The sequence below is a fragment of the Ambystoma mexicanum genome, chromosome 11 (assembly GCF_040938575.1).
Source record: "Ambystoma mexicanum isolate Mex_15411 chromosome 11, UKY_AmexF1_1, whole genome shotgun sequence".
Lineage (NCBI taxonomy): Eukaryota > Metazoa > Chordata > Amphibia > Caudata > Ambystomatidae > Ambystoma > Ambystoma mexicanum.
This window is the reverse complement of record NC_090934.1, coordinates 1323925139-1323953071: the sequence shown is the minus strand read 5'-3', so window position 1 is coordinate 1323953071 and position 27933 is coordinate 1323925139.

Below are 27933 nucleotides of genomic sequence, written 5' to 3'. Positions count from 1 at the left end.
CAGCTCCTGGCCTCCTCCCTGAAGCTGCTTTATTGCTGATATGAATTCCAAGAAAAAGATCTTGGAACCCGATAATCCTACTTCAAAAAAACAAAAACAAATCACAGTGATGGATGAGGACGACCCAAGTGTCCAGGATTTATACAAGTTGATGCGCCAGGTGGCCATGGACATGGCTGAGGTTAAGACAACCATGGCAGAACTGAATGGAAAAGTTTCCCATTTGGATACAAGGGTGACTGGTCTGGAAAAGAAAGCCTCTGAAATGGGATCAGAAATTACTGGGAGTTATAGAGCTTACAAGAATTTGAAGGCTGATGTACAAGAGGGAAAAAATCACCGCCTGGAGATGGATTTGAGACTGCGTGAGAGGAATTTGCGGCTAATTGGTGTAGCAGAGCACTCAGATCCTACAGGTGAAAAGTTGCTGCCATTGATTTTGCAAATATTTAAAGAGTGCTATGGTGTGGACACTTTGGAAAGTGAAATTGACAATGTCTATCGTATTGGAAAACTTCCTGGCCTGAAGCCTAGACACATTTTGGTGTCCTTTACTCTGGCAAGAATTAAGGAGTCCTTGTTGGAGGCATCTAGGGGTAAGGTATCTGTCAATTTTAAAGGGAAACCTATCTATTTGTTTCCTGATTATCCCAAGATGGTGATGGAGGCAAGGAAGCTGTTTAAAGGGGTGAAAGAGCGTGCGAAATCCCTTCAAGTGAAGGCTTTTTTAAACAGATTCAATAATTTAACATTGATCCTGCCTGGAGGCAGTAAGACCACTTCGGACCCCCAGGAAGCCTTTTTATGGCTGGACAAACTTGGTGTTCATGATAATAACATTGCTGAGTGACACGAAAGGGAATGGGGTGAGTTTAGAAAGGACTTCTTCCCTTTCAAATCTTTTTTCAATTATGTTCGTCTTTATTTCTGGTCACTTGCTATGGGTTAAAATGGCGCCCATCTACCGCCACAGTTGCTCTTTTGTCGTTGGAAAGGAACATTCATCACTTCGTATGATGCGCATGCCGAGATCTTTATTACGAAGTGGATTCCCTGTGCTGTGGAGTAAAGCACCTTCCGAGGCTCCGGTCAGCTGATTTAACGTAACGCCGTTTTCTTCCCGACGTCACAGGGGATCTACTTCCTGGTTCCGGGTGCTGCTGTGTTTCCCTCTCTCCAGCGCTCGTCACGGCTGCAGGCTGCTTTCTGTCGGCTCCATGAGAGCTAGTGTTGCTGGACCGCGGTGGAAGGCCTGACTCCCAGCGATTGTTTACTCCGGAACTCGGTGCTCAGCAAAATGGGCGGCGGTGAGCGTTGGTGTAAATGGGACTGCATTTGGACCCTTTCAATTCCCCCTACAACGCATGGATCTGTGAATGCTATGATACTTTTTATGGCGCACGTCACTCATTCACTTGCTCTAAGGTGTTCCATTTTGTCCTTACCTTATGTGCTGGTTTTAACAGGATATATGTATATGGTGTTGTTGTTCTGGGGGGTCTGACGATGGGGCAAAGTTTGATAGAGGTTGCAGTCTCTGTTGTTATGGGAGAGCGGCCTACTGTCTATATGTTTCTCAATTTAGGTATGTGGTGGGGCGTCATATGCTTGCTCTCTTCGGGCGGGTTTTAGATTTTGTGTCCATTGTTTGGTGCATGGGTTCTTTAAATAGGTCTCCCTTATTGTCTATTTTCTCCTTTTTTCAATTATCTGCGTGTGTCGTTGTTTGTAGGTTTTACATGGTTGATATCTGTTCTTTGATGACCTGATTAGAATGCTGCTTTTACTGGATTTTATGGGGTGGGATTGATTGACGTTATTGCATATTATTTATTTATGACTTTGGTTATTTATGTTAGAGGATTTGACGGATTGATGGTTACCTTGGATTTGGGAGGGGTGCTGGGGTGTTGGTTTGGTCTCCTATACTTCTTCTGCATTGGCGTCCTTTTTCTGTTGCAGAGGGTTTGGGGTTGTTCTTCTTTTTTTGTTTTGTTTTATTGTTTTCATTTTCTTTAGTTCTTCGACATCGCTTGAATCTTATGTTATGTCTACTGCTGGGGACTCTCAACTTAAGTTCTCCTCCTGGAATGTTAATGGACTGAATAATCCTCTCAAAAGGCAAAAAGTTATGAATAGTTTAAAAGATATGCAGTGTGATGTTTACTTTTTGCAAGAAACTCATCTTTTGCTGGAGGACATTGGGGTCTTGCGTAAAGGTTGGCTGGGTGAAGTTGCTGTTTCGTGCTATTCCTCTAAGTCCAGGGGGGTAGCAATTCTTTTACGGAAGGGTTCTCCTGTTAGGATTCTGAAGACCACTTGTGATCGGGAGGGGCGGGCGGTGGCTGTGTTGGTGGAAATACAGGGTGTCCTACATGTGCTATGTAATGTTTATGCTCCCTCGGTGGACTGTGGCACTTTCTTTGGGGAAGTGTCACAGTTGATGCTTGATTTGGGCTCAGCTCATATCATTTTGGGTGGGGATTTCAATTTAGTGATTGATTCATCCATGGATAGCACTGGACGCTCTGCTGTACAGAGGAAGGATGGGCATTTTGGTTCTTTTCGGACACTACTTGAGGATTTTGATCTTAAGGATTGTTGGAGGCTACACCACCCAGACTCCAAAGAATACACATTCTATTCGGGGGCACATGACACCTATTCAAGGATTGATATGTTTTTTACTGCTGGGGATGCGACTGCCAGACTTTTGAATAGCCGACTTGGCTGTATAGCTGTCACCGACCACGCGCCTATCTTTTTGGGCCTGTCCTTGAATTTTGTGCGAAGCAGGACTTTTCAATGGAAGATGAACACTTCTATATTGCATGATGAGTCTGTTTTAGAAAAGATTAGACTGGAAGCTGAATATTTTGTGACTGAGAATTCTTCTGATGTTATTAGTAAAAGTGTCATTTGGGAGGCATTTAAGTGTACGATGAGGGGCATTGCTCTGGGTTTATCCTGTAGTAGGAGGAATAGAATGTCTAAGGTGCTGAGAGACACTGAGGCTCGAATTGCTGAGGTGATGGGTGCATTGGCTCGTGATCCGAATGATGTTGCAAATCGAATGGAGATGAAGCGGTTGAAGAGGGATCTGAATGACGCTTTGGGCGCAAGAGCTGAGAAGGATTTATATAGGATAAAAAGCGCTTACTTTGAGAAAGGAGAGAAATGTGACAGGTGGCTGGCCTATAGATTAAGGCAACAGATTTCGGAGGGTGCCATTAATTCTATAAAAGGGACTGATGGGGTGGTTACTTTTGATCCTTGCGAGATTAATGAAGTTTTTAAAGACTTCTACATAAAGTTGTATGAGAATGAGGCTGGTGTTACTAGCAATGGTGCATGCTTCTTGGACAGTTTGACTATTCCTAAAGTCTCGGATGATGATATGAATGGTTTGAGTCAGCCAGTTAGTGTTGATGAAATTAGGATTGCTATTGCGAGTTTGAATTCTGGGAAATCACCTGGTCCTGATGGTCTGCCGGCTGAATTCTATAAGGCTCTTCCGGAGGCGGTGTTGGGTCTTCTAAGAGACATGTATGTTGAATCCAGGGAGGTGGGGGTACTTCCAGAGTCTACTAACCATGCCACCATCTCTGTGTTCCTTAAGAAGGGTAAGGATTGTGCTCTACCTTCCAGTTACAGGCCGATAAGCTTAATAAACACTGATAACAAAATCTTGGCCAAGGTTCTTGCGTTACGTATTGAGGACTTGATTCAGAAACTTGTTCACTCAGATCAGTCAGGTTTTATAAAAAATCGTAGAACCTCCAGCAACATTCGGAATCTTTTGTTGACCATGAATACGGCCCGAGATCTGGACGATGATGTGGCTGTGTTTTCCTTGGATGCTGAGAAGGCTTTTGATCGTATTAACTGGCAATACATGTTTGCTGTGATGAGGTTAATGAATTTGGGTGAGGAGTTTATCTCTTGGGTCTCGCTTTTGTATGCTTGCTCTACGGCTAATGTTAAGACGAATGGTTTACTATCCGGAACTTTTACACTAGGGCGTGGCACGAGGCAGGGTTGTCCGTTTTCACCTTTGTTGTTTGTGTTGGCTATTGAGCCACTTGCAATTGCTCTGCGGAACGATTTGACCTTGGAGGGTGTACCCTTTCATGGAGTTATGCAAAAAACTTGGTTTTACGCGGATGACCTTCTATTGGTTTTAAGAAATTTGGAAGTCTCTTTGCCTTCATTGATGGCGATTTTGGATCGGTTCCATGCTGCGTCTGGTTATTTGATTAACTGGTTGAAATCGGAGGCTTTACCTATTACGAGAAGTTGTATTAAATCTGTGGCGACGGGGTTTGGATTCCAATGGTGCACTCGAAAAATGAAATATTTGGGGCTCTGGCTTACTCCGATTGTGCATGATATGGTGGAGGCAAATTTGGGGGAGGCTTGTCGTGAACTAAAGTCATCCTTGCTACGATGGTCGGCTTTGCGTCTGTCGTTATGGGGCAAGGTAAACGCTTTGAAGATGGTGGCGGCCCCCAAAATAAACTACATTCTGGGTATGCTTCCTATGAAGATTAGCGCAAGTTATTGGAGATTGATTGATGTTTCCATGCAAACCTTCCTTTGGGATGGGAAACCGCCGATGCTTAAGTTATGGAAGCTACAGCTCCCTGCTGACAGAGGGGGTCTTGGGGTCCCCAATTTTAGGGCATATCATCTTGCCTTCTCTTGTCAATTTTTGATTCCTTTCCTGGATGTGTCTCCGGGTGCTTGGGCGGTGGCGGAGGCGGGTGCTTTAGGTCCTCTTGCACCAAGAGCGATACTTATGTCGGTTAGCAATAGGGGTAGGACGCTTCCCTTGACTGGGTTTTTGCGAGATGTGTGGAGAGAAGTTCATGAAATGTGTGGCTCATCGGCTCAGAGATCTCCTTCGGCATCGATCTGGTTTAATAAATCCATCACTGAGGCTGGTAAGCCTATTTTTTGGCCGGAGTGGTTTCTTGGTGGTGTTCAATGGATTAGAGACATTTACAGAGACGGAAAATTCATTAATTTTGATCTTTTATGTGCTAATTTTGATATTGAGAATGTGTCCATGGCGGATTACAGGAAATTAAAAAGGTGCGTTGGTGAGATTGATGTGTGAGAACTTGAAACTTTGGAGAATTTGGCGATGGATTCTCGGTCGGTGGCGAGCAGATTATATCGCAGAATGGTTGCAAGCTATAAAGATAATACTGGATTGGTGGAGGAATGGAGTAGGCGTTTAGGTTGCGAGATTACTGTGGATATGTGGAACGAGATGTGTGCGAATGTACAGCTTTGCTCAGTCAATCTGTGTGAACGTTCAAGGCAAATTAAAGTTCTCAACAGGGTGTTTTGGTGTCCGGAGAAGCTCAGGAAGAGGGGCATGATTGATTCTGATGCGTGCTGGTGCTGTGGTTTGGATGTTGGACTCTTGAACATATGCTCTGGGATTGTGTCAGGGTACAGAGCTTCTGGCATGAGGTTTGCAGTATGTGCTTGCGGGTCCTGGATTGCACGATTGACCTGGACTTTAAGACGATGGTTTTGGGATGTGGTGAATTACTTGAAGATCTTTCGGTGTCTGAAAAGAAATTTTTGTTTAGGGGAGCTTCAGTGTCTAAAAGATTGATCTTGAGGGGTTGGAAATCCCGGATTCCTCCGACTGCGGAAAGTTGGATTGATGAGATGATTTCATTGGCGAATGTTGAGAGGGTAATATATAGGCGATTGAGGAAATTGCAGATACATGCTAAGGTGTGGGATTCATTCTTAGACCTGTATTAGCAAGTGGCCTATATGTGTACTTACATTGGCCTGAGAGTTAAATGTATTACAGGGGTGTTTTTTTTTTTTTCCCCCTTTCTTCTCGTTTTTCATTCATGGTATTTGCTATGTGACTGTTGTATTGTTGGTTAAATTGTAAATAAATATTTAAAAAAAAAAAAAAAAAAAAAAGAAATAGTTCATAGCCATTCGGACTTACTGTCCATTTGGCATTTTTGGGGGGTGGGGACCCGGCCTGCCCACATATTGCTCGAGGGGGGGCCCAGGCCTAAAAGGTTTGAAGACTACCGCCCTAGTGGCTACATGTGCAGTAATACATCTAACCTCAGCTGGAGTTGTGGGGTTCCTAATGCGTGTCATCATGAAGGTTGTCAGCGGGTAGGCACCGGCCCCTGTAAAAGTGGACATGGTTGTCATTGTCATTTATTGGCAGGGTCTATTGTTCAGCGTGTGACGTGCATGCATGTGCATGACCGTTCATACTCACCAATTAGCCATGCATTACCATGTTTTCCCGATACCAGGGCCTGGTGCAGCGGGGACATGTGAAAGATCTAGCTGTCATGTGTGGTGCCCGGGAAATGTATATACACTTCCATAATGATTCCCTTGGCATCGCACACTACCTGCACATTGATGGCGTGCCAGTGCTTTCGGTTCCGGTAGATGTACTCTGTCAATCGGGGTGGCCGTAACACAACATGTGTGCAGTCTATTGCACCTAGTAGACAGGGAAGCGTGCCACTGCATAGAAATCCTGCATCACTGTCTGCCTTTCCGCCGGTGTTCGGGGAGCACCTGGCGTAGTCAGCGGGATTGGATGGCCTACGATATCCCACCAACTATTGCAGTGGTCCGCTGGAGGGACCCAGTGGAAAGGAAATGGAGTGCAGTCAGCACTTTTTGTAGCGGGGTAAGGGCCTGGGAGCAGGTGGTAGGAGATGTTAGGCCATCTTCCCACTACCCGATAAGGTCTATGATTATAATGGGGGGGGCTTGTACCTGCCATAGACATGGTCATCTGGCATCCCAAATAGCATAATGCATGTTGTGAAGATCCGGGCCTCCTCCTGCGGTGTCCGTGCACGATAGCTCCGACTATTGTTGGATGCATCGTGGCTGTAGACGTTCATTTGGTGTGTATTGAGTGTTTTATTGGTATTTGTTCCTATGCGCATTGATGTTTACACCTGCTATCATGTGACATATGTGTTCCGGGGTTTACGTGTGCTTTTTCCGACCTGACGTTCACTGTTACAATCTATGCAAACAGTTGTATTTACGTGGGTAGGGGCGTGCGATTGCTTGCCCGTGGACTGTCCCTCAACACGCCCATATTTTTGCATGTTCATCCTAATTCTTCATGTTCCACCCCCTATTTGGGTGGCTGTGTAGGCCCGGGTCACACTCAGCATGGATTCTCGCACAAGGTGCTCGTCCACTCGCATAGACGTGCTGGGTCTGAGCGAACTCCACACAAGACCCAGAAAAGTCTTGCGCTGTCGGTTCCATGAATCGACGAACTGGGATTTGGTCACAGATTAGCAAGCAAATCCCTGATTTATCATGCAAATATTTGCATGAATCAGAACCTAAATGTGTTTATGTCATAGAAAATAGGCAAAATCGTTAAAAATGTACATATTAAAAACCATGATATAGAGCCAAGAAAGCATCATTTTTGACAAACCAAGGGTTGACTTTATCAATACATATGTATACGAATATTAACAAAAAAATATTTACATTTATAACGCATAAATCACCATTAGTTGTGTTTGTGCCCTCCCTGACTATACGTGTAAAAATGAATAATACAGACATTCCCGGGCCAGGGAATAAGGCACAAAAGAGCAGGCTGCGAGAGTTCAAGGAAATGTTTATCTAGATCTCTGAGAGCGCTCTGCCCACATCAAGGTTACAACACATTTATATAGGACATTGATATTTTTAACATATGATGCTACGTTGGACCTGGATTGGTCAGCCGGGGTGGTGTCTTAGGTGTGAGCATCATCTCTTCCTCTGGGTTGGTTGCTTGGTTGGCGGGAGAATTGGCGTCAGACATCTGTGCTCCGGATGGGTGAAGGTCAGGTCGCTGTGAAACACGGTGGTCACTATCTAAGATAAGAAAATACATTCTAAATAATGCATGCACTAAATAATGGTTGATCAAAAGACTCTCAGTAGTGTATCATGTCATTGTACAAATCACTCAAGGATCTATATAATCTATAACATTTGGGTTATACAGGTCACAGGTTTACAGGTCATGACCACCATAATACTCTCATTGACTTGGCAATCTGGCACATGAAAGGAATGCCTTGCAAGGACACAGGGTTAGAATGGCAATAAGTTTCAACTGGCGAGGGTAAGAGGGCAAGGACACTTTTGTGGAGATGGACAAGCTATGTGCTTGGCTCATGTTGGTTCACATGCCAGGACAGTGATCTCAGAGGAAAAGAGATCTGTTACATTTATTATTTGTTGCAAGCAGCTCCGGCTTCAGCGTCAGAATGGAGCTGCAGAGTTTTCCAGTTGGAGTGGAAACGAGGGTGGGGGCCATGTGCTCCGAGCTGCTGCGGCAGGGAAAAGGGAGAGAGGCATTTTGTACTATCGCAGTGAGGCCTGGTCACCAAGATGGAATCTAAAGGGGGTACAAAAAATGGATGCCCCTTGTCCTGCTCGGTGGTCCCATCTACGCTAATGTAACCCAAAGTTAACATTGCGTAAGGGCGAGGGGCGTACACTAGAGGCACTTGGTCTGAGTTTTGTACTGAGAAGTGATGGCAGAGAGGGGCCCATTGGCCCCTTGCTCCCACACATTCCTCCCTTTCCTTACATCTAAAGTAACTAATACTTCTACTTTTTATTCTTTTCATTCTCCCTTCGGTAGTACTCAGCTTCCGCCACAGCCTCGTCCCACGCGGAGGTTCCTTTTATTGGCATCCACGCTCTGCATACACTTCTTAAGCTAGTTCCTCTTCTGGCATATTCGTCTGCTGTACACATTAAGTAAATTCCTCCATCCCCATCTAGATCCACCCATACTTCTTGGTACCATTGCAACTCCCTTGGTTCTTTTATCGTTGTATGATGCAAATTATCAACTATATCCCCATATTGCCTGTAAATTGCTGTCATCCTGTATTGTAGTGTAGTGTACTCCCCTGTTTGCATTTGTGCATCTATCACGGTAGCTACCGTTGTCGGTCGGCCCATTGTTACCATCATCATAGCTGAGGTTGGCATGCTTTTCTCACAATACTGTAGTCCCAGTTGGCACACACAAAAGAACAGGAGCCCAAAGACGATGATGGGGATCAGTATTTTCATTGCCACATTTACCCATGATGGTATCCAATTGAACACATTGTCGAACCATGTGCTTTCTTCTGCTCCTCCTTCCGTTCTCATTCTCTCTCCTAGATTGTGTACTGCTGTTATCACATGTGAGAGTGTCCCGTTATCAGCATCTTCAGTTGGCACAAATGTGCAACACGCCCCGCCCAATTTTTCGGCAAACACCACTGTCCATCGCCGTTAGGAGATCTAAGACATATCTGTTTTGCATTGTCATTAGGCGCAGTGCGCAGAGCTCTATTTTTATCACGTTGAACCCCTCTTCAGTGTCGTTAGCCATTTGGCGTTCGTTCGTGCTTGCAGTCCCGGGACAAGAAGTGAGGCGAAGAATGTCTCTGCTGATGAAAAGAGCTTGTATTTCTGCGGGATCTCAGCTAGGAGTTTCGATGATTCGGATGAGATGTAATTGGAGGATCTTTTACTTCGTGTCAATCTTTTCTTTAGTTCATATTCTGACAATAGTTCATACATGGGAGCTTCTGTTGTTATTAGTGGGGGTGCTGTCGATGGTTCAGCCGATTGCCCTGCTGCCGATATGCCAGCCGATTGCTCTGCTGCTGATATGCCAGCCGATTGCCATGCTGTCCCTTGGATGTGGCTCTCTGGTATTACCATCAGGGCTGTGTGGAGGGTGGCTAGAGCACAAGTTCCTTTCCACGATGCGGGGAGGTGCAGGTAAGCTTGTTTGCCGCAAATCCAGTACATGTCCATCAGTGCAGCAGTGCCTTTCTCCATGTCAGGTATTATGACCGTCTTGTTACATTTCCTTGTCTCTTCCATGTTCACTCTTCCCTCCCCATGGAAACACAGCTCATGTGGCACCTCTTCCTGTATTTTGATAGGCTTTTCTAATGCTGTGACCCACGTTAGCTTTGTGATATGTCGCGACCAGATGGGGTCACATACCACCTTTATCCATAGGAAAGTGTCATTGGATAGGCCTCGAAGTGCTTCTGCTTTGCATTCGATAGTTTCTTCGTGCCACTTATTTTCTGCATGTCGTGTCCGCTTGATGACAAGAAATGGTTACTTGACTCATGTCGGAATACCATTTATTTGATTGATCAGGGTGGCGGGGATCTCCTATTTCGTCTAACCCCAGGTCATGATAAATGTCGTATCTTTTCCCTCCCGCCCCCGTTTTTCTCCTCCTCCTCCCTTCCTTGTTATTGTTTTTCACGCTTTTGTAATGTATTGGAAACATTCCAGCCCAGGTGGTATCATTGCTATTCAATATGGTATGTGTATCGTCATCAGTAGCAGCAATGTTGTGTGAGGTAGGGTGTGTGGTTGTCTGTAAATGAGTACTAGTGTTAATTAAATCATTTGGCCAATAATAACCTCCATCATATTCGTTATATCCATAAGCATTACTCATATTTATATTGAAACGCAACACTGACACACTTGTTGATCCTACAGTGATGTATTCTGAGGGTTGCATCACATCTGTATTGTTAACGTTAATCTCATGTGACTCTTTCCATATAGTCTTTACCCCAGTCCATATCATGTGCGATCCTTCTCGGATCATGTTAGCCCCGCTGCCTCCCCTGTGCATGTCATTAACAAAAGATAAAAGTGTATAATGCCAAGCTGCGAAAAACAACATTACTGACATCCGAATTGCAGCACATTTCAAAACACATTCAACGTTACTGAACCTTTTAGCCCTAATGGCGTGCCTATCACTATCATTAATTGGTTCTCCGCGATTGTAGTTCATTGGGCCATTTATCACCTGGAGGGGTGATATAAATTTGTTAAGTCACCACAATATATACATGTATTTACATTTTGTGTTCAACTTCATGTTTAATCATTATTTTTAGTCATGTTTGTTCATTTACTCGATTGCACATGTACTTTTGCTATGGAGAGGATGATAGTAAAACAGTGATGACGAAAAGCGTGGAACAATAATCGAAACAAAGGTGGGAGATAGAGAGAGAGTATTGAGGTGTATGAGGAGGATATCGACCAATCAAAGAAGAAAGGAGAAAAACATAGAAAAGAAGGAAGTAGGAGATAAGTCGTGCAGAACAAAATACATATCATAACTTTTATCTCTGCATGTTCTCTTTAATGACAATTTGGTTATTCTTTTTCAACCTCATTTGTGGTACCCGTGGCACCATCTTGCTCCTCCTGGGATATTGTACTATCATGTGCCCTCCTCACGTCTGATAAGTGCACCCAATACTTCAATCCTTTTACCTTCACCGCAGTGGGTGTACTATAGATGACCTCATAAGGGCCATGAAACCTGGGTGAATTCCACCTCCTCACAAAGCTGCGGACGTACACATGTGCTCCTGGCATCAGTGGCCCGCTTGAACTGTCTGTGGCCAGTGTGGTACTATCAGTCGCCATATTTTCAGTAAAAGGCGGTGCTATTTGTCGCGCCATGCTGCGTACTGCGTGTGTTAACTGGGTCAGGTATTCCTTGAACTCTTCCCCCAGCACTGTGGCAGCCCTGTGTGCATCCGATGCTCTTCTAGTTGGGGATACTGGCGTGTGTATTCGCCTCCCAGTCACAATTACGTGGGGGCTCAGATGGTGGTCTTTACATGGTGGCGTCATGAGTTGGAACAGTGCTAGGGGCAAGCAATACACCCAGTTCTTCTTCAGTGTGTTACACAGCTTAGATAACTTACTCTTCAGTAATCCATTGATCTTTTCTACCACCTCATTCACCATTGGATGATAAATTGAGCACAGTTTGTGTTTTACCCCCAATAGTGATATCACTTCCTTAAAGAGGTCATTCACGAAGTGCGTACCGTTGTCTGATCTTATCACATCACATATTCCCCATCGGGAGAACACTTCCCGAACAAGGAACTTGGCCGCACACTTTGCATCTGGGTGGGGACATGGGCCCGCTTCCACCCATCTTGAAAAGGGGCACACCACCACAATCAAATATCTTGCTCCATTACACCGCTCTCGCATATCAGCATAGTCTATATGGAGCTCTCTAAATGGTCCTGTTGGTCGGGGCAGGGTACCGTGCAGTGTTCTCAATGGCATTCCTGAATTATATGTTTGGCATGTTATGCATTCTACAATGAATTTCGACAGGTGCTCTTGCAAATTGGGGACGAACCAGTGTTCCTGGATGTCTGCGGCAATGTGTTGTTTTGCTACATGACCGGGGAAATGCAGCTGTTGGAATGCTATTTCTAGTAACTCTATGGTCATTACAACCTTTCCTGTTGTGCCCGGTCTCCAAATGAGATTTGTGGCTGATTGTTTACATCCCCGTTTGCTCCACAGATCTTGCTCCTCCGGTGGTGCTATTCTTTGTAATTCTATTATCTGCGCTATTGGGGTATTATTGTAGGCTTCTTCTAGTGGGTCTGTGGTGGTTGCTTTTACAATGCATTCGAGTGCTGGTGTCACATTGAAATACGAGGCCTCCTTCGCTGCTGCGTCGGCTGCCGCATTTCCCAATGAGATTGCATCTGTGTTGTTGGTATGGGCTTGGCATTTCACCACTGCCACTACCGATGGTACTGCTAATGCATCTATTAACTCATTCAACAATGTTGCATGCTGTACTGGAGAACCGTCTGCCCTCCTGAATCCCCGTCTACGGCACCGTGACAACCCTGAGTGCACTGTGGTAGTTGCATATGCTGAGTCTGAGTATATTGTCACTGCACAGCCCTTGGCTGTGTGCAGGGCTTCGATCAGGGCAGTTAGTTCAGCTGCCTGTGCTGAGTAATGGGATGGGAGGCGCTTTTGCACAATCGTCTCATAGCCATCTTCCTCCATGCGCACTACCGCCATTCCGATGTATTTTTCCCCTGTTTCGGGGTTTATTGATGCTGACCCATCTATGAAATATATTTATCCCTCCTGTAGGGCATTTTCACTTGCATTTGGGATGTCATCACCTTCCCCCTCATATGTGGCACAATCGTGTTCCTGTATGTCCTCTGTCGTGCATGGCTCTGTAAAAAATGTTGCTGGGTTTACTGTTTTGCACCTTACAACGTGTACGTTGGGGCTTGAAATTATTATTTCATACGCTGTTGCTCTTTGTGTCGTTAGTGTTGATTTTGATCGCTCAAGGATGGCAAATAGGGAGTGCTCCGCATATAGCGTTACAGAACATCCCATGACAATGGTGGCACTCTTTTCAATCACAAAGGCCGCAGCTGCGAGAGCCTGTTCACACGCGAAATTGCCTTGCATTACTGGGTCTAGTGTCCCACTGTAATACGCCAATGGTTTGTGACCTAAAGATGTTTTTTGTGTCAGTACTGCCGTCATCAGTGTTCCATTACAGTGTGAAAACAAGAAAAATTCCCTTTCATAATCTGAGTTCACGAGGATTGGGGCATCAGCAATGAGGTCTTTTAGTTTCAAATACTGTGTTATCATTTCCTGCGTCCACTTTATTGCAGCTCTATTTTTCTGTGCCTCTTTTAAAGCTTGTAGTAAGGGGCGTGTGTATGGCGCGTAATCAAGGATCCATGCTCGGCAATAGTTACAAATGCCAAGAAACTTTTGCATGTCTTTCACAGTTTTTGGTATTATTGTTTTGCGTATAGCAGCTGCTCTGTCTGGGAGTATTCTCTTCCCATCTTTTGATATTAGCTGTCCGAGGTATACAACCTTGGCGAGATAGTATTGCAATTTTCCTTTGTCCACCTTGTACCCCTTGGTAGCTAGCACATTCAATAGTGCTATCGAGTCTTCTCTGCACTTTTCTTCTGTATGGCTGCAGACGAGTAAATCGTCTACGTATTGGATGATGGTACTCTCTATATCTATGTTTTCAATGTCTTCACGTAACACCCTGTTAAAAAGGCTGGGGCTTTCGCAATACCCTTGTGGGAGTCTGCGATGTTCATACCTGTTGTTCCCTAATGTGAACGCTGTCAGGTATTGAGATCCTGGGTCGAGTGGTATGGAGAAGAAAGCATTCTTCAAGTCAATTACAGTGAAACATGTTGATTCTTTTGGTACGCTGCACGATATTGATGCCGGGTTAGGCACTAATGGGAACTCTTTTTGAATGACGTCATTGAGTGGGCGGAGATCCTGGATCATCCTCCACGCCCCTCCTTTTGCTTTTTTGATCGGGAAAATCGTCGTATTACATGGGGAGTTTGATGGCACTATGAGGCCTTATTTTAGGAGTGCATTTATGGTTTCCCTAATTCCCTCCTCTGCTTCTCTTGATATGGGATATTGCTTTACCCTTGCCAGTATTGCACCTGGCTTGAGTTTTATTTTTATTGGTGTCACCTCATGCAGTAACCCTACATCGTGGGGCCCTGTGGTCCAAATTTCAGGTGCTACCTTTGCCATGTCTTCCTCGAATATTGTCAGTGGGCCATTAATGCTAGCCATGAGTGGGTTGTGTACCTCTCTGTACTGTATCATAATATCACATGGTATGCTTATTTCCATTATTATTTCTCCATCATTTTCACCATCAGTGAATAATTCCTTGTCTGTTATATCTCGTAGCATTATGTTTGGGTCTATGCATAACACAGCACTCGCACCCATGCACGTCCAGTCCTATGACCACAATACGTTTGCTGGATACTTGAACTGCCTCGATGTCTATGGACATTATCGTGACTGGCACAACGTCTGTGTGTGCAATTGGGCAGAATATGAAATCTGATGGTGTTCTCCATTCTTTTCTCGTTATCTCTGGCACCGCTCGCGCTAAAAACTTGATGCCACAAATAAACATGCTTATATCAATGGGTATTCCTCGCACCACAACTTTGTTCATTACTGTGCTGATCATCAACATTGCTCGTACTGGGCATACTCCTGGGGTTGAACACACTATTCCTCGTTCTGTAAATGAGATGGTCATATTTAATTTGCTTAACAAATCTCTCCCCAGCAAATTGATCAGTGCGTCTTCGTGGTACAGTAAGGGTGCACGCACAGTTTTTCCCCCCACCGTTATATCAAGATCTTTAGTGTAAGGAACTTTTAAAATAGCCCCAGAGAACCCCTGCGTCTCTAAATTCCTGCCTGAGAGCGGAAACCGCCCTTCCATAAGGCATGATTTCTCCGCTCCTGAGTCTACCATAAAGATAAACTGCTTATTTCCTATCTCTGCCCTCACTAGTGGTTCCTCTTCTGCACATAGGGTGGTGGATAGGACTGGACATGCAAGTGTTCCCTGTGGGCTGTCCTAATCTGAATGTCTTTCTTGCCCTGGCACTGAAAAGACATTGGGCCTCATTACACGGTAGGCGGTAAGGGTTTACCGGTACCGATATTTTAACGGTACTGGTAAATCCTTACCGCCTTACTACGAGGTCCCTTTGCGGGTTGGGGAATTTAACGCCTGCTTTTTGCAGGCGTTAAAAATCCAACCCGCAAAGGGACCAGGGTGCTAATTACGGTACCGCAATTTGCGGTACCGTAATTAGCGCCTTCCCCATTCCGCCATATGGGGCAAAAATGGGAATGGGGAAGGGCATGGAGGAAGGAGGAATTACAACCCTGCCAACCTTGGAATAGGGCGGTAATTCCCCTTTCCTCCAAGGCGGTACCGGTAAATTACCGGCATGAACCATGGCGCTAACAGCGCCATGGTTTACCGCCTACCGTGTAATGAGGCCCATTGTCTCCAACCATTGTCACGCCACGGTACGGTGCGGGCGCACCGTTTGCGGTGGTTGCATAACAATTATTGTTTGCGCTCCCTACTGCGTTTTGTCTTGCCATAGGTTGTGGTGGTGGTTGCTGTCCTTGCTGCATCTGAGGTTCGTTATAGCATTGGTCTTGCTGCCTCCCTCCTCCCATCGGTAGTCCATAGGGGCTACCTGGGTGTGGGCACCCCCAACCTTGTTCGTTCTCCATGGGCTGTTGCCCCTGGAAATACCCTGAAGGCCGCATTCTACAATCTCTGGAGTAGTGTCCCCATCTCCTGCAATTCCAGCATGACCCTTGTGGTCCTCCTCTCATTCCTTGACCGCCAAATCCTCTATTTCCCATATCTCCAAACCCCCTCTCTGGCCACGGTACCCACCTCTTCCTCTTGCTGGTCTTTCCAGCCACTGTTGTCCACCATATTGCTCTTCTCCGTTCCACTGTCCTTGTCCTCCTGTGGTCCGCAGTGCCGCTATTGTTGCTGGTCTGTTTCCCGCTCCTTCATCCCCCTCGTTTTCTCTGTCTGTGGCTACGCTGGCGTTGACGGCCGATACCTTCACTAATTTGTTCTGTACCAGCTTCGCCTCGTCTGCCAGCCTTTTTTGTGCTATCTCCTTTTCTCTCTCTTTAATCCTCCTGCAGTGGTGCACAATTATGCTCTGTATTTCAGGCCAGCCCTTGGCTTCTATCCCAGCTATTTTGTCCAAGGCCTTCTGCACCTCCTTTGGGAGCCCCTTTTTAATGATAAAATAAAACAAGGCGGTGGACTGGTTCCACGCCGTGCCAGTTTCGCTTCTCCATAAATCCTGCACCCGCAGTATGAATTGCGTGGGATCCTCGTTCTCCTCCATTGTGCACTGCATTACTAAATGTAAATCTGGAAACGTGCACCTCAATGCATCCCATACTTGTGCTCGAACGTTATTGAACGCCGACCCATCGTGGCGGTCACAACTCATCGTTACTCCGGGGAATCCGGCCTTTTCCCACACTGCGTCTGCTTGGTCACCAATTGCTGACACTAATAAACTTTTCACATCCCCTATCGCTAGCTGCACTCCTGCCGTGTTTTTCTCAAAGGCGTGTATCCATTTCCCAGCCCCTCCCGATAGTGGGGGGAGGACCTTTAGCAAGTTGTTTTTATCCATTTGAGCCCATGGAATGTAGTGTGGTCTCCCTGCTCCTTTATGTATCAATGGCATTTGTAACTTGAGTTTCTTTCCTACCTTACTTACCGCACCTTTCTTTATTTTACTTACCATCATATTTCCTCCTCGCTGTCTTAATCTACCATGCCATAGTGGTGGCAATGGTGTATCTGGGTAATGGCGGTTTGGCAGTGGGGACCCGGCCTCGGCAGCTGCCTCTTCATATTCGTCTAAGTCACTCCACACCTCTTCTATTTCTGATTCTTGCTCATTGTTTCCTTCACATCCTTCCCCTCTCTCACTTTCTGGGGTGGGTGGGTGTATAATCCTCACGGGTTTGTCATTTAGATGAAACAGGAACTCCCCTGACCGCCACTCTTTCTCTTGCCCTTGTGGTATGCGTGTTCCTTGTGATGATACTGATCGCGCTGGCTCTGAGATTGCGGCACTTCCCCTGCTGTGCTCAATGTTGGTGTTAGATCCGCCATGGATAATGGTGGCACCTCTCCTCCCCCTGGCAGCATTTGGCCTCTATCGCACAATGCTCTTAGCCGGGTTATTTCCATCTGTGCATGCGCTAGATGGTGGTCTAATTCTCCAGTGAAGTGTGCCAAATTCACGGGGGGTGCACTTGTCGGACCATACAAACCTCCTTTATCATAGGGTGGCGGTGCCATGGCAACTGCTCCGTTTGAGGGTGCGGGGGTGGGACATGCTGGTATGTACAGGGGCTCACTGTATCCTACTGCTGGTCTTGACATTAAAGGATATATTTTTGTTGTATCGCCTTCAGCTGTAGTGGTTGTGCACTCACCCTTTGGCGTTCCGCTTACCTCTTCCTGCGTTTCCTGTGTTTCGTTTGTTCTTTCTTTATTTACCTCTGCTGTAGGTTTGACTTCTTCAAACATTCGCCACAGGTCTAGTACCTCTCTTCTATTCTGTAGTTTTTTACCCTTATACCTTGCCAACAAGTGTGTGGATACTAAATCTAACACCCTTTTATCGAATGACCCACTTTCTGGCCAAACTGGCGTCACACTGTCTCCTTTTATCTCCGTCAACCATTGATCGTAGTATTTTTGTATCTTCTCACTGTATAACGGAAGGTGCTGACAAATATGTGCTAGTGGTGTTATTCCCCCATGACGATACTTTTTATTCTTTCCCTTTGTCTGTAATTGCCCTTCAACCTCTCTTTCCCTCTAATCACTTCTCCACTTGCCTTTCTTTCCTTCTAACTGAACAATATACCCTGAATCTTTTCAATTACTTATAGATTGTCTGCACACATATGTATCAAGATAGATATATGAATCACTTTTTAACGTTAGCCTTATAGTTGTTGCATGTTCAAATTCAACAGTTCATTTTTGCATATTTTGCCACTTTAACCACAAATTAATCACAGTAATTGGATATCCTTGACAAAAATGGACCGAACACAAAAAGACATATAACACATATCATGCACATGCACTACCTGCGCACTTTTTCTCCCCGTTTTGCTCTTTTTACCACCCCTTCCCCGTTTCGCCTACTCTTCTCATTCACTCCCCACCTCTTACACCCTCTTACTCTTTTCCAAGAATCCTTTCGTACCCAGAAAAAGAATGTTCTAAATAACTACTCCGAGTCTACTCAATATACGAGACTCCTACTATTTTCTCTGTATCTTCACTTATTTATTCTGCACTGGACGAGACAATGCTATGCGGCGCCGCCTTCTACCCATTCGGGCTACGATACCACTTCTCTTTTTTCTCTTCACTTCTTACAAAAACCTAATGGACATATAAAGGACAGATCAGAAAAGCCTCATCATCACTCACACAGGCCCTACTCTTCCCTATAACCCATTGCCACTTGTCCCCCCTATTTCCCCCCTTACCTTTCCTTCATAACCTTCGCAACCGGCACTTACGTGTTCAGTCAGGTGACCCGAGGGTCGCCGCTCGCAGTCTGACCCCAGTCAGGCTCGCACCCCAACCAAGCTGTGGCCCGCCTCGGCGAGCAGCTTTTCAGTTGGGTATTCATCAACCGGGAACCCTTGACCCTTCTTCGTAGTGCGTACAGGCTGGTCAGCCGCAGAGGCGATGGTTTTTCTGGGGGGCGTCCCAGATCTCGCTGCATGGCGCCAGCCTCGAGGCACCTCTCCGATCACGTTGCAGGGGGTCACCAAATGTTTGTGCCCTCCCTGACTATACGTGTAAAAATGAATAATACAGACACTTCCTGCACAGGGAATAAGGCACAAAAGAGCAGGCTGCGAGAGTTCAAGGAAAAGTTTATCTAGATCTCTGAGAGCGCTCTGCCCACATCAAGGTTACAACACATTTATATAGGACATTGACATTTTTAACATATGATGCTACGTTGGACCTGGATTGGTCAGCCAGGGTGGTGTCTTAGGTGTGGGCATCATCTCTTCCTCCGGGATGTTTGCTTGGTTGGCGGGAGGATTGCCGTCAGACATCTGTGCTCCGGATGGGTGAAGGTCAGGTCGCTGTGAAACACGGTGGTCACTATCTAAGCTAAGAAAATACATTCTAAATAATGCATGCACTAAATAATGGTTGATCAAAAGACTCTCAGTAGTGTATCATGTCATTGTAGAAATCACTCAAGGATCTATATCATCTATAACATTTGTGTTATACAGGTCACAGGTTTACATGTCTTGACCACCATAATACTCTCATTGACCTGTGGGGTTAGTTTCACAAGAATCTCAGGTATGTGGCATTTGTTAGTATTGGGCACGATATACTGCAGCAGGGGTCTAATGTTAGTTGAGGGTCTGTTTGGTGGGCTTCATAGCATGGTTGGCAGTCTGGCACATGAAAGAAATGCCTTGCAAGGACACAGGGTGAGAATGGCAATAAGTTTCAACTGGCGAGGGTAAGAGGGCAAGGACACTTTTGTGGAGATGGACGAGCTATGTGCTTGGCTCATGTTGGTTCACATTCAGGACAGTGATCTCAGAGGAAATGAGATCTGTTACATTTATTATTTGTTGCAAGCAGCTCCGGCTTCAGCGTGAGAATGGAGCTGCAGAGTTTTCCAGTTGGAGAGGGAACGAGGGTGGGGGCCATGTGCTCCGGAGAGAGGCATTTTGTACTATCGCAGTGAGGCCTGGTCACCAAGATGGAGTTGAAAGGGGGTACAAAAAATGGATGCCCCGTGTCCTGCTCGGTGGTCCCATCTACGCGAATGTAACCCAAAGTTAATATTGCGTAAGGGCGAGGGGTGTACCCACCACTAGAGGCACTTGGTCCGAGTTTTGTACTGAGAAGTGATGGGAGAGATGGGCCCATTGGCCCCTTGCTCCCACACAGTTGTTACAGAGAGATACTAATGTATTAAAATGATCACTCCCAAGACCGAATCATGGTGTTCTGAAATACCCCACCATGTTTCTGTTATCCTGCACAGTGATACTCTGCTTCTAAGATAGGTTTGCGGGTAATACATTTACAACATAAAACAAATCCATAATGAAGAGCAGTTACTTGGATACAAACCTGGGATTTGCACAATATTAAAAATATTACATGGTTCCCTTTATTAAGACCTTGTTTTTTTCGTAGTTTGCTGATTACACCCTTTGTGTGGATCCAGAGAAATCTGGAGGAGTTACTTAAAACTGATTTGGTATTTCAGGTTATCTCGAAGAGGTCTGAGAAGCAAAGTGTAAACCCCACATTTAATTTAGACCTATCCAAACTCACACTAACCCTAAAGCAAAAGTACATGATAATTGGGCAACCCACACATTGGCAGGAACACACCTTGACAGACAGATGGTTCATTTCAGCTCTCCTCTCAAATGCACGGCACCTACTGCTTCTCGCATGACCTGCCGCTTGTTTCACAGCTCATTGCAGCAGGCGATCTTAGTAGTTTGCAAGAACTACACATTTACCAGCATCCCTGACCTCTAAAAACACGTCAGCGCTGGCGCGTTTGAAGAGGCTGGTTGTCGCCAGTTTGCATCCAGTTACTATGGACAGAGGACTCTCTTGGTCCCTCTGCCCCCAGTACTGCAGTTATTATCCTATGCCAGCAGGAATCGATACTCTTGCCTCCACCATGCGAGACATACGCACAGTAATTAATGAACTCCGCTCAGCGAGGAACCATGCGTCCACTTCATGTTACCAACTATCAGTGCAAAAGTGCAGCCATTATGGCCAAATACAATCACCTTGAGGACCTGCAAGTTTGTACCACCCCTAGTTGCATTCCCAGCTGCATGAGCAATCAAAGTGAGTCACCTCTGATTTCCAACCCCTTCCTCGCCAGCCCAGTTAGTAGGCACTCAAGAGGCGGTTTGCCACAGTCCACTGACAGATAAAAAAAGCCAAAGAAATTCCCATGTGCAACCCCCTCTTCATTTTCCCTTCTTAATACACGCTCCCTTAAGCAGCATGGGTTCAAGATTGAGGATTTACTTACCAGATCCAGTCCCAATCTCCTTGCTGTGATGGAGTCCTGGCTCAACAAGGCCATTCCATCTGAAGCAACACTTGCAATTCCTCCAAACTATCAAATCCTCCGGGCTGACTTTGGTAGTCATTGTGGAGGGGGATTAGTGCTACTGTTCAAAAGCCAGCTATATTGACATCTCTCATGGAAGAACCTACCCATACAGGGGGGCGTACACTCGACTAGGTTTTATCCCATCAACTCCCTGTCCTCAATTTGGTTGTGAACCCTTGTGTCTGGTCCGACCACCACTTGCTGTCGTTTTGTGTCGGCATCCCTGCTCCTCCTCCCAGAGTTGACGTAAACCCAAGACAAATCCAAACAACTAGAAACTTGAAGAATATCACCCATCCCAAGTCAGCTTTGCTCCGATTGAAGCCCAGCCGCCTCCACAACTATAGAAATGCCTCTGATTTAGCCCAACATCTCACAGACACTCTTGAAGAGGCTATTAACTCCTTAGCACCCTCATAAGCAGGTGCATAAAGCCTGAGATACATAACAAGAATTGGTTTAACAACACCATTCTTAACCTTAGGCACCAGAAGAGGACTGCCAAATGAGAATGGCGTTAGAACCCCTCGCCTGCCACGTTAGCCTTCTATAAACTCAGAGTTAAAGAATTCAAGGCCGCCATCATACAGGCCAAATCCTCATCCTATAACACCAGGATTGGGCAGGCTGAATCTAGCTCCAAGGAGCTCTTCTCCATCTTGAAGGAATTCAAGAGGAAGCCTAGCTCTCTGCCTGCCCACACAAAGGACTCTAATTGGTGCCAAGAAATCATAACTCCTTTGTCGCCAAAGTGGCTGCTCATCAACGAGCCATTGATGACATCAGAAATTCCTCTAACCCTGTGGAGGACATAATTGCTAGGCCACCCCAGCCCATTCCACCATCGGCACTGGACTGACCTGTTTTCCAATTTACCCAAAGCACTGAGACTGAAATCTCCCAGATCATTGCCAGTCTGAAGCCCACCTCATGTCAGGGTAATGTTTGCCCATCTAGACTACTGATAGGTTGCCTAGACGTCCTGAGTCCATGGGTGACGAAGCTGGTCAACCTCTCCTTCACTGAGGGATCCGCCCGCCCCTCCTCAAGGTGGTATGGATCACCCCCTGCTGAAAAATGATAATCTCAACCCTATGTCCATACAAAACTATCATCCCATTACCAGCGTACCATTTCTTCTCAAAATTCTGGATAGGGTGGTACATGTCCAATTCCAGAAATGTATCGAGAACAGAAACATTCTTGGAGCATGTCAATACAGTTTCAGAGCCAGACATGGCACGCTGGACCTTAAATCCAGTCTGTCTAATATTGTCGACCAAGGTCAGCCGGCTCTCATGATGTTGCGTAACCTTTCCAGCGCATTCGACTTGGTCGATCATGCCTTATTGGTGGACAGGTTGGAATCCCTGGTGGGCTGCTCCAGGCTAGCTGCACAATGGATGGCCTCCTTTCTCGGTCCCCGAAATGGCAGAGTGACCACTTATGATGCCAGTTCCACACCGGCACTCATCGCCTGTGGAGTACCCCAGGGATCCTGGATTTCACCATCCTTATTCAATAGTTATATTCTCCCACTTCTGAAACTTCTTGATGGCCTAGGTGTCCTTTATACCAACTCTTCTGATGACACCCAGGTTGTCATGAAACTATCAGGTACTCACAGGAGTCCATGGCCATCAACACCATCTATTCTGCCATTCAGGCTTGGATGGTAGCCAATTCTCTGGTCCTCAACACTGACAAAAACAAGCTGCTGATTATGGCCTCGGGCCCCAAGCTTAAAAAACTGGTCCCTGAGTACAAAAGCTTTGCCATCACCAACAGCATCCTCCCAGTGGCTAGGAAGGTGAAGACGCTCAGCGTTACCTTGGATGAAGAGCTGAAAATGAACCATCATCTAGCCCAGTTTCGGGCCAGACGTGGAACCCTTGCTCACTGTTCTTAGAGAGGCACAGCTCTGCCTCACTGATGAGGCCCAACCAGGCCGAAACACGTGTCTGGGGTTGCTGTTGGTACTCTTGTTCAGAAGAGAATTGGCAGGCATTGCTGTGCTGGACTGCCCTTGGGCAGGACAAAGACTGATATATAGTGGAAATTTCTCTTCTGTGAAAGGATGGTGAGCTAAAGACTCTGGTTAAGACTCTAACCCGGGATATAGGCCGATAGTGGAGAAACTCCCAGAACCCCCTTGTTTTTGCATAAACTACTACACCACATCCACCCATTTCTGTCCCATAAAAACGCCTCCCTCCTGGCCTCTGCCTTTGTAAATTCCCACCTGGACCCACTGTAAAAGTCTTTTGAGTGGCTCCTTCCGCAACAATATCTCTGAATTGTAAGTTATCCGAAACAGAGCAGTACGAGCAACTTGTGGCTCAGCCAGACATGCCCACACCACCTCTGCCAGGAGAGAATTGCACTGGCTGCCTGTAAGACACTGTATCACCCACAAAATCTCACACAGACCCATAAGTGCCTGAGTCTTGAGGCTCCCAAATACCTAAGTGACTGTCTGAAGGTATGTGTGTCTATGCGCAATCTCAGATCCAAGGATCAATTCAGATTTGTGTAGGCCAGATTCAGGCTTGCCAAATTTGTGGGAACTTGCTTTGATGTCCAGGTTCCTGCAACCTAGAATGCTCTCCCCTTTGATCTAAAAAGAACTGGAATGACATTGGAGTTCAGGAAAACGTTAAAGACCTTCTTCTTCAACTCCCCCCTTGAGTAAGTTCCCTTGCACCTACACCGTGATGCTTGTACCTGTTGTTTTCTGTCTTGTATGTTCTCTGTGCGCTCTGAGGCCCTCGGGCATGTAGCGCTATACAAACATTTAAATAAATAAATAAATCAGAACTTTAAAGAGCAGTTGTCTCTCCTCACCCAGCGTGGACTGGAGAAGCATGACACCAAACTAAAGAGAATGCGTGGAAGAGCACACTGGCCAGGAATCTTGGTTAGGCCTTGATCTCCCCTCCATTGGCTGGCCAGGTCCCAGGTGCTGTCCTTTCTAAGCTCTTGACTCGCTGTTTATCATATAGTGGGTTAATAAAGCTTCCCTCCTAGCATGGCCAGGCCAGGGATCAAAAGTTTCAATTAGATAGATTCTCAAACATGGATGGCTGTGTCGGGGGGGGATTCTGCCGGGGTCGGCCGGGCCGTCCGCAGACCTCCGGGCAGGGAGGCCCCAACTCCTCCCGTGTATATCTCGGATCGAGACAGAGTATGAGGCACACACAAGGAGCAAGGCAACTTCTGCCGTTTATTATGCAAACGGCAGGGATGGGTCAAGGAGCGTACGCGTTCGTCCTGACACACACACAATAGTGGGGCTCGCAGGCCCTTTTTACTACATTATGACGCGCTACTTGCGTCATTCCAAAAAGTTACCAAAAGAACCTATCGCCACTCTTGATTGGTTGCTCGAGTGGTGGGGTTAGTATAGTACGCATATAGAGAATGATATTAGTGGTTAAGATGTAGTCAGGTGGTATATCTGGGTTGTCCCTACAATTAGATACATAAGAATTGTTACATGAAGACCCCTGAGGATTGGCTAACGTTACTGACGTCTGAGATAAGAACCTCATGTTCTGATTGGTGCATCCGTGAGCTCCCCAGCCTGGGACCACCGTTGTTCCCAGCACACGGTGCACCTGTGGTTGCAACAGTGTTTCAATATGGGTACGTGCAGGCAATGTGAGGATTTATTCATAGGTGGGAGACTGACCGTTCCCACTGTAGCAGGTGTCCATTGAGCCTTTCAAGTGTGTCGGCCTGCGTCTCGTAGCGAGGTACCCAGACGCCTTTTCTCTCCTGGGTTTTGGCATCTCGTCAGGTTCGGCTTGGTCACGTGGGGAGGGACCGTGTTTGAGGCATAATTCTGCACAATTAATATTGTTTTTCCACTGTATGTCTGGTTTAATTTGCAGATATGATTTTAACATTGGTACGTGGAGTGCGAGGTTGCAACATCGTGCCTTTGAAGATTTGTTTCTTGACTGTGGGTTTGCAACATTACGACCTTGGCTGGTTGCTCCACTGGGTTCTTTCTGCAGGCTTAGCAACCTGACTTTTGCTTTGTTAATGTCCACGGGAACTCTTGCTTGAGGCCTACTTGGGCCTGGTGCACGAGTAATCCATTTAGTGCATGGATGCTTTAGGTTATAGTGGCATACAGTTTCATGGCCAGTATCGTGTTTCCATTATATCTCTCATGATGGTAACGGGTTTCAAGAGAAGCGTGAGCAAGCGTTATAAATGAGCTCATGGTGCGTCTTGCGTTTCTGCATTCTGAAAGCCTATGTAAAAATAATAAAGATGCACGTCCGTGAATAAGCCTGTCGCCTACGTCAGAGCACTGAGTATGTTCTTCGTGTAGATTGGTGTGGAAATGTTCAGCGTGTATAATAGTTCAGCGGTGCTTCCCGTTATCTAGGTCGTCATGGCATCTCTAACGATGTGTAGATTTCAGTCTAGTTGGTCCGTGCCGCAGGTGTCGGCATGGCCAGTGCGGGCTGTTGGGCAGGCAGATGGACACATCCGTATGTTTCTGTACCAGGGTATTTGGTCATCTGGTAAATGGGCAAACTCTTCTCGTGGCGGGTGTCTGGGCCGCGACCCTCTAGGCCAAGCGCGAGAGGTGAAGGACGGGAGTCTGGTTTTCCATTCTCCCACTTCAGTCCCCCCTCTGGTCGACTTGTCGACCACAAACATATCCTTCTCGTTATCTCCTCTTACTCTCCATATCTTGGTTATCCCTCCGAGATGTCCATAATGGTTTACGTGATCTTCAAATGACCAATACATGTATTCGCATGTTCCTCCAGGAGTACAGTACACCCATCTTCCTATGTAGCTCCTAGGGTTCCTTGGGTTCTCGATCTTCACTGATGGTGGGTCTAGATGATTGGCGATGATTTGGGTGCGCAACTTCTCCCTTTCGTGTATTATCACACCTGTGTGCTGGCCGTCATCCGCTGGCATCAAGGGGTGCATTCCCACCATTTCCAGCAACTCATCAGTTGAGCGCGCCTTCCGGGCTTTCCAAAATCTAATTATTATCAGTGCAGCTCCAGCCAAAATAGCACATCCCACTATTATTTTCAGTCCATCTGACAGCCAAGATGGCATCCATGACCATAATAGTGAAAACCAGCTTTTATCCTTGTTTACGCCGTTACTTTCGTCCATCATTTTGGAGTGCATCTGGGCCAATTGTGAAACTGCTTCTGTTAGTGTACCATTGTCGGCATCGTTGGCAGGTATGAACGTGCAGCATGATTGTCCTATCTTTGCACAAACTCCTCCTTCCATTGCTGTGAGAAGGTCCAATACATATCTGTTCTGTAGTGCTACCATCCTTACAGCTCGCAGCTCCTCTTTAATTGCGTTAAACCCATTTACTGTCGAATTTATGGTCATCATTAGTTCCCATCTGGTTATTTGCAGCCATTTTGCGTTTGCGTATGCCTGCAGTCCCGGATGTATTATTGAGGAGAAGAACATTGCTGCTCTGCTGAATAGTCTGTGTTCTGGCGGTATTGATGTTAGTTCCGTTTCCGACCTTCCCCACAGATAATTTCCTGTTAATGGCTCTCCTTGTCTTTTTCTCCTGTTTAGGACAGTATCATTGCTGTTGGTCCTGTTTTCTTGCTCCTTCTGGAGTGGTGCAGATCTCTTTCTTCTCCTGTCTCCTTCATCCATTTTCGGAAATTTCGCCACATCGACATGCTTCTTAGGTACCACTAGTGATGGTACATTGACGTGTACCATTGTGCACACACCACTCCACAGGGGAGGCAGTGTATGATATGCCTTTTCTCCACAGGCCCAATAATGGTCCATTATTACTGCTGTTCCCGCTCCCCCCTCAGGTAACTCCATCACACTTGCACAATTGGTGTTATATCCCACGTCCACCTCTCCTTTATGCTGGTAACATACTTTGGGCGCAGTCAATGGTAATATAGTTATCGGGTCTTCATCTTCTTCTACCCACGTGAGCATTGGTACATACTTGATCCATGTCGTCCAACATCGATGATTGTGTGTCTCGATGGTTGAGATAGTTTCTTTTGTTACCATGTTGCTGCCAACCACTCCTATCTCCCAGCTGGTACCCAGGAACACCTTTCCTGTTATCGTCAGTAATGGCCTCTCCCAGCATCCTTGTTTACCCGGAACTTCCGTGGCGTACCAATCACATGGTAGATACTGCAGTGTTACCTTCTTTGTTTCTCCTTTTTCAGGGCCACTTGTTATGTATCTGAATGCTTCAGCATGTAAACTGGTCTTGTGATAACTCAGATAGGTCTTGAGGAAGTTGTTTTCATATGGGTATGAGTCTCGTGTTTTCCATGTCATGTGCACTACTGTTCCTTGGAATCTTCCTTTCGTTTGGAACAGGGCCAAATATATTATGCACTGTGCTGTTTTTTCATCTATTTCTGTGGCAACAAATGTTCGTGAAGCGCTCATGGCGTATGGTATT